Here is an 8,611-nt window from a genome sequence, read left to right on the forward strand (position 1 = left end):
TTTCAAAGACTAAACGTCCAAAAGAGTTACTCAAATGCGGGCTTATTTTGATATCAGCGGTGGAAAATCAGACTGTTACCAAGTCTCATAATGAGTTTTGACTGACATTTACTCAAAAAAAAGCAACTAAAAATGCACAACGCCGTATAGTTGTTTTAAAAATCAAATTTTTTGTTGTTGACATTATCAATACCTAGTTCTACTATTTATAATAACTATTGTTAAAATTATTTATAATAATTAAATATAATGGTAATAAAATGAAACAGTGTTTAAAATTTTGTAAAGCTAAGAACTAAAAAAAGCTTAAAATACAACAAGTTTTTCAAGACCTTTTCTTTTACTCGTTGGTTATAAAATTTCTGTACTCGTAGGTTACACAATTTGTTTTTTACTCGCAGATTATAAAATCACTTTGCTCGTAGGTGCAGTAATTTAGAAACACTTAAAAAATGCGCTACTCAAAAAATACAGTTTTTCGAGTAGCGCAATTTAAATAATGTTATTAGCCAACAATTTTCTACAGTTTTTTATGATTCTAACAGTATAAAAAAATAAACACTAAAATAATATATTTAAACTTTAATTTAGTTTAAATATATTATTTAGTTTGAAAGTGACCAAAAGCAGCTTTTTTTTAATTAAAATTTCATCGTTCTTAAAACTTGATTTTCTTCCTAAATACAAAATCATTCATTTTAATTTTCATTATATACAAAGATAATAGATAATTTGATCTTGATTTATGAAAATATTCTAACAATGTGTTTATACAACTTGTAAGAAATGCATTAAAAAACATGCAATTTCAACGTGTTTAAACTGATTTTTTACAGAGCTAGGGCTTTTTACCTTAGAATTCCTTCGCAAAGCAAATTCTTTTTTTAAAGAGAGTTTGTATAATTCTAAAAGAAACTCAAAAAGTTAGCTGCCCCAACTTGCCCCATTTTGAAATAATGTAGTTTTAAAAAACTAATTATAAAAAAATTTTTAGACGTAAAAACTAATAGGAATTACTTAAAGACTCTTATAACTATATTTAGGCATAATCAAAAATAAAATTTTGAATTACTTCAAAATTTTGTTTTTGATTATGTTTTTTCAGGGACTACTGAAACAACTTTATATTATACAACAACGTTATTTTAGCATTAGTTTTTAACAACGTTATTTTAGTAGTCCCTATATTCTATTTACAAAAAAAAAACTTTTTACACGCACCCCCTCCCCCAACTTTATTTGATCTTTTTTTTAAAGATTTATAGCCTTCTTTCGTTTTCTACCTTTTTTACATCATAGAGCTAATTTTCAGTAATTTTGAATAAATATTTTCAAAAAATTAATTTTGACCTAATTTTAAGTTATTTCTTATCACTGTGGTAGGTCATAAAATTTCTAGTAGTTTATAAAATTTTTTTTACTCGCAGGTAATAAAATTTCTTTAACTTGTAGATTATTAAATTTCAATACTCGTATGTTATAAAATTTTTTTACTCGTAGGTTATAAAATTTACAAAAATAATAATGTTGACATCAACTAGTTATATTGGTATTAACATAATAATTTTTGAGTGTGAGTTGTTGAATAGAACTATTTAATTGCAACTTTAACGACAACTTTTAGCACAATTGACATTATAGCAAACTTTATTTTTCGGACATGTCCAATTCATCAATCCTCTTTTAAAATCACAACTTCCATTGAAACAGCACATTCCAGAACAATTTATAGCTAAAAAAATTAGTTTTTCGAAATTAAAAAACAAATATCAATATAAATTATCAAAGAATAAAGTCTTTTCAAAATTTAATATTTTCATAACTTTCTTGAAATGGCTGTGAGCAACTTTTCAAACTTTTTAAAGTTTTGTTACCTGTTTCAAATTTTACGGTTTCAAAGTTCAAACTTTTTGGTCTTTTACCTTCAAGTTTTCCTATCCGTTTCACTTAAATAAATTTAGAACTAAAGTATACAAAACGTAATTTGCATATTTTTGATTTTTTTTTGCTTTTTAGCTGTATGAGAACATGTAATTTTCTCGCTAAAAAACAAAACTACCTTTCTTTTCAAAACTTTGTTTATTAACCTGAATTCCATTTAACATACAAAATTTTTACATCCATTTATATAAAATGTCTACCCACGAAAATCAACATTACAAAAACCGCTTAATTCATAACTACAATTAAAATAACTAAAAAGTATATTTTTTTTTTTTTTTTTTTTTTTTTAGATTATTCACCTACCCAAGGCCCGTGGGGGGCCACTACAGTCGAGGAGGCTACTCATTTATTTGTGTTTTTTTATTTTTATATTTTTTTTTTTTTTTTTAGTTGTTATTCGTGGTGCAACCCTCTCTCAACTCTTAAACTCCGAAACACGAACCTTGCCGAGCAACGCCGCTGCGCGGAGAAACTAAGTTGACCGCGGTACTTCCAGGGACGTGGTGGGAGTCGAACTCTGAACCTCTCGCTTACAAAGCGAGCGCTCTTACCACTACACCACTACACCACTACCGCATATAATTGCCATAGAATGTTTTACAACTTTCTGCACCAAATTTACAGAACTTCGGTCCAGAGTTTTCATTGGCAAAAAAAGATAGTTAGATAAAGCTTTCACTTTCCAACAAAATCTATTTTTTACCATTGCAATTTTTTTAAAAAAAAATCGAAAGTTATGTGTTTTAATTGGTTGTGTTTAACTTTTTATATTTTAATTATAGCTAAGAACCAATGACTTTCACGAGTACTAAAAAAAAATAGATGACAACAACGCATTTCACAAGTAAAAAAAAAAAAAATAGAGGACACCGATAGGTGCTAAACTACTTACAAACATTAGGTGAGAAAAAAATTTTTGTTTCGCATTTTGGTTGTTAAGAAAAATATCTATAACGCCATTTTCTAATTTAGATATAATACTACGAAAGAGCACAGAGGAAATATTTGGCAATTATTTAAACGTATTTTCTAAAAGGTTATAAGTATTTTATAAAACTAAAACATCAGAGTTTTGTTTAAATTTAATTTAATTTATTTAACTTAAAATTTTAAAAACTAAAATAAGTCGTTTAAAATTAAAATAAGTTGTTAGATGCTCAGAAATAAACTGCGTTAAAATTTTATTCTAAAAAAAATCCTTTTTTGATTCTATTGATTATTTTTCATAGTTTGGTTTTCCATGATTATGAGATCAAAATTACGTTAAAGTCTATAAAGAGAGAATAATTATCAGCAAAAAGCTTACTTGCTACCCTACAACCACATATACTGCAATCAACTTCTTCGCCTGGTCTAAAGCATTCGACTTTGTTATTTGAATTTTTGGTACATCCCGTACAAACGCGAACATCATATCCTTAAAAAGATTACAGTTTTAAAAATAATCACATAGAGTTTCATGTTTAAAAATTTTAACAAAGTAATAACTTTTTATTTAAGTAAACTTATACCTTCGCTAATATTGATTTTGATAATAATGAAAAAGAGGAGCCAACATTTGAAAAACTTTATTTTCATTTTTAAATCAAAACTGCCTAAATGTTTCCAACTTTTTTTTTACTTTCACTTTAAAAATGCCGAATTACGTTTTTAACTACTATTTAAACACTGTTGCATTGTGACATCATTTCATTAAACTGTTTCTATTGGTTTATTCCGTAACTCATGGACACAAGTCCATAAATAACGCAATCTCAAATTTATAGACAAATTTATTGTAAACAAAAAGTTTGTAAAGTGTTTTGTAAAGTGAAGTTTGTAGTTATAGTAAACAAAAATTTCCGCTTTTAATTTTTGGAAATAAGTCAAAATGAACTTCAGAATAGCTTCGCTTGACATTCATTTTGATTTATTAAATAATTCTTAGATTAAACTTTAAATATTATACTTAAGAGCTAATTTAGTCATTTAATGTTTTTTAGATTAGAATTTAAATATTTCCACGAAACTTTTTTAGTAGAAATCTATTTTTTTTTTAGAAAACCTTATTTTACAATGTTTTTATAGAAAATACATTATTGCGTAAAGGTCAGATTAAAAACTAAATATTTTGAATCAAAATATAAACTTAAATATAAATCAAAAAACTTTATAAACAACTGCTTATTTCATATGATTTTTAAGTCACAAACTTTTTTAAGTCACAAACTTTTTTAAGTCACAAACTTTTTTAAGTCACAAACTTTTTTAAGTCACAAACTTTTTTAAGTCACAAACTTTTTTAAGTCACAAACTTTTTTAAGTCACAAACTTTTTTAAGTCACAAACTTTTTTAAGTCACAAACTTTTTTAAGTCACAAACTTTTTTAAGTCACAAACTTTTTTAAGTCACAAACTTTTTTAAGTCACAAACTTTTTTAAGTCACAAACTTTTTTAAGTAACAAACTTTTTTAAGTCACAAACTTTTGCTTTAGTTTGTAATTATGTTGAACTTTCACGGGTTATTTTTTGTTAATTTTAAGTTTTTGTTAAACAAAAGTTAATTTAGTTAAAATGTTGTGTATTTCTTATGCCTAAATATAGTATAAGAGTCTTTAACACTTATATACTATACACAACATTTAGCACTCTTATACTCTACACAATATTTAGGCATAAGATATCAAGTCTATTATTACTACTTCTTCGACCTATTAGGAGGTCGTAGAAGTAGAGACCAAAAGATTTTTTTGGGTTATTAAACATTATAAATTTTATACAACAAGTTAAATCAGTTTCTATTCATTCTATTTCATCCTGGTTTGTACGATTTTCTTGTCGTAACCCAGCAAATATTCGGTCTAAAAAAAGTATTTAAAAAAAAGCGTATACAAAACGTATAAATTATAATTATTAAAAATTGAGTAAAAAAAAAAACAAAATAAAAATTTGACATTTTAACAATTTAAAAAAAAAAAGTCATTTATTTGTTTTGTTTTGCAATTTTAAAACCTGGATCTAGATTTTTTTATTTTTAATCTTGTTGACGCAAAAGAAAGTAGTTTATTTGTGGTTAATAGAGTCAGGTTTGTTTTCTAAGAAATTCTAAGAATCAGTGTTTCCAACTGTTTAATCAAGTTACAAGAATCAGCGTTTTCAAGTTCCATTTAAATAGTAACATTTCAACATTCATTTTAATTGAACAAACACAGAAACGTAGATAAGATTTTTAACCATCGAGTAAAGTTTGCATTTTGAAAAATTACTACAATAAACAAAAGTTCATTAAGTTATTAAAAGATTTATTAGCTTTTGTTTATTATAGTAATTTTTCAATTTCAACTTCAACTTCAAAAAGTCATCCATAACAGAACAACTTTAAAGTTAAAGATAATTTTAAATTTTATATATTCAAAACAAACAATTGTAATGAGCATATAAGCTTTTCTTATTTACAATAAGTATGTAAAAAAAAAAGAAAGTCTGAAATAAAAAGTGTGGGAAACCGACCGTCTGTAACAATATCTTGTTTCCTAGTTTTAATATATTGTTTTATTGTTCCAGTTTTCTAGCTCTAATTTCTTTCTAGCTCTATTGATGATCTTCTAACGTATTAGAATCTTTTTGTTACTTGGGCCATTGTGTTTAATCTTTACAATAGATATTGAATGATGATGCCGTTTTTTTGCTATTTTTTTAATATTTCTGTTAGGAATATTTTTAATCGAACTTTTTTTAATTACAATTAGTGTGTTTATGCCATGTCCGACAACACGGGTTTTAAAGTGGAGAGTCACAATCGTCTATTTCTAAAAAAATTCCTCTTTATCCAGAATTTTTCCTAAAAAAAAAAAAGCTTTAGAAAAAAAATGGGAGTAGACGTGCTCCCTCGGCTCCCGGTGCTTCGCTCCTTAATCTAATTGCCTTTAAACTTAGTTTAAAAATAAAAAAACTCCAAAATATACTTTCGAGGTATTAAAAGGCCAAGTGTTTGACCCACTATAAATTAGGAACCATAAAAAAGTTTAAAGGTTTCCTTTTTACGCTATCAGCATTACTTTATTTAAATTTAAGGCCCATTTAAATTCATCACCTAAGGCAACAGTATTTTCGCCTTGTTTTCTTAAAAAGTGGTCCTTAAGATCTTTTGCTTAGAATTTTGTTATTTTTTATTTATTTTTATTGTCTATACACAATTAAGCCTTTCGGTCATGGTTAAATTGGATACAAAGAAAAATTATAAAAAATGGAATTAAAATATTTTGACATTAATTTTTAGTATGAGTACAAGTTTACTTAAACGTATTTGTATTGCTGTTAAAAACAAATTATTATATACTTAATTTTTTTTTCCTTTTTTTTGTGTGATTATTTTACAAGTTGTATTAAATAATAGTCTATTTTGGTGCTTCTGCAAAAATAAAAAAAGTGATTAATTGAGGGAAAGTTTTAATGTCATTTCAATAACTACATAAAAGCGGAGAAAAGTGGGGCGCGAAAGAAGTGGAACATCTCGAAAAATCTAATTAAGAAAGATATAATTATTGTTATCATCCTCTTTATTTATACATCACTTTGACTCCACTGCAAACGGCAAAAAACAAAATTTTGAAAAGTAACCCCAAAAATGATTTTTTGAGGAGTCATGTGGGATAAAGAAAATCAATTCATCCAAATCATTGATAACGCTTTCAACTTTAAAGTTTTTCTTATTCGTTAGACTTATAGTTTTCTTATATAATCTGAGTTTCTATTAAAGATGCTCTCAGAAATTTTCGAATAGTTCAACGCAAACATAAAAGTTGTGCAATTTTGTTATAACGTTCTTTTTATAATAATGATCTTTTTATTTAATCAACCTTTTAACAATTGTATTGTTGTTAAAAGGTTGAGTAAATAAAAAGGCGTTGCAAACCAGAAATTTTCCGATTGTTGTTACTAAGAATAAGCAATACAAAAAAGTGTAAAGATTTCTTTCAAGTTCTTTAAGTATAACATTATACATTAGTCGACGAAATCAATAAGGAATGTTAAGATCTGAAAAGAAGACAATCTTTGTCTTGATGTTATAACTGTTTCCAAAGTTGTTATTGAAACTAAGAAATGAGGAGATAGGGCGCATTGTTCGCCGTAGCAGTATATTGTGAGCCGCAAACAACGCAATATAGATATAAAAACTTATTAATTACAAAACTAAACTAGAGCAATCTGCTTTTAAATAAACATAAATATTTTATTAAAAAATTTTATGAACATAATTTATTTCAACTTTACATAACCCCTTACAAAACCTTTGCACAAGATCAATGTATCCATGCAATAGGGACTATGATCTCCGATCTCGAGGACGCTTTGATCTGATTTGATGTCAGATCATTTGATATAACATTATTTACATGTTATTGTTATACTTAAGTGCTACAAATGCTTTATTAAAAGGGTTTTTAGTTAACACTAATACCCATAAATCTGAACAACTTTTATTTACTTCACATCATTTTTAATTCCTAAGCAAGTAGATTTTAACATCTAGATCATATATATATATATATATATATATATATATATATATATATATATATATATATATATATATATATATATACATATATATACATATATATATATATATATATATATATATATATATATATATATATATATATATATATATATATATATATATATATATATATATATATATATATATATATATATGTATATATGATCTGATTTGATATCAGTAACATTATTTGCATGTTAATACTATACTTTAGTGTTATAAATGCTTTAGTTAAAGGGTTTTAGTAAACGCTAATACTTACTGTTTCTATGGCTGTTTTAGTCATAAATGTTTTACAAACATTAGTATATATAACATTCAAAAAATTAGTAATATTGTTTTAAGCTTTAAAAAAAATAGGTAGCAAATAATGAAGTAAAAGATTTTATGGCTCAATGAACTCTATATTCTTCTCTAATTTCTACCACCATTTAATTATTAGTAACAAAGAACCTTTTCCTAAAATATTTTGTGATTTTATTTTTTATAAATAAGCAATAGCACTGCTGTGAGTTCCGAATGTTTGATGCTATTGCCAAGAACATCAAATGTATAAAACGTGTAGTTCTAAACTAAATCCTAGTTGCTTAGCTTCATTATTTCTAATATTAGCATTATTTCCACAGCCTGAGCAAGTATCTCTTATACTAAAAAAATCTCAATAAACCAAAATTATTTGTAATGTTGTTGTTATCTTTGTCTTGAAAGAACTAGATCCTAAAATGTCTTAAATCTTATTTATTTAAGGTACTGTTTATAAGCAAATAATCTCATTTTAGTTCCAGAATGAGTTCTTAACATATTATTTAAATATAAGTTTCTAAATTAAAGATATATTGTTATTACAAAAAGTGTTTAACCGCATATAAATAATGCATGCATTTGCATTTTTGCAATATGTCATAATACTCTTAAAAAAGGTAATTAAATCTATTTTTTTGTTAAAAATAATCAAAAAATAACTTTGGAAACGTGTTCCTTAACAAGTTTTTCATCAAATATAGTAATAATAGTTTTTTGAGTTTTCCTTTTAATTTCTGTAAAATAAATATCCACCTTAATGTAATATATACTTTGATGCTTATGGAAACCAAAGTTTTTTACTAATTGATTCGAGTTATATT

At 25.3% G+C, this 8,611-nt stretch overlaps 1 long non-coding RNA gene across 1 annotated transcript; it reads right to left on the reverse strand.

The window, feature by feature from the left end:
- Nucleotides 1-1,477: 1,477 nt before the first annotated feature.
- LOC136082449 (uncharacterized) lies at nucleotides 1,478-3,675 on the reverse strand. Its single transcript, XR_010639694.1, has 3 exons — nucleotides 3,456-3,675; nucleotides 3,251-3,361; nucleotides 1,478-1,732 (listed from the first exon to the last, which is right to left on the reverse strand). It is a non-coding gene; the product is annotated as an uncharacterized LOC136082449 (long non-coding RNA).
- Between the last annotated feature and the right edge of the window lie 4,936 nt (nucleotides 3,676-8,611).

This window comes from Hydra vulgaris, chromosome 07, assembly GCF_038396675.1.
Source record: "Hydra vulgaris chromosome 07, alternate assembly HydraT2T_AEP".
Classification (NCBI taxonomy): domain Eukaryota; kingdom Metazoa; phylum Cnidaria; class Hydrozoa; order Anthoathecata; family Hydridae; genus Hydra; species Hydra vulgaris.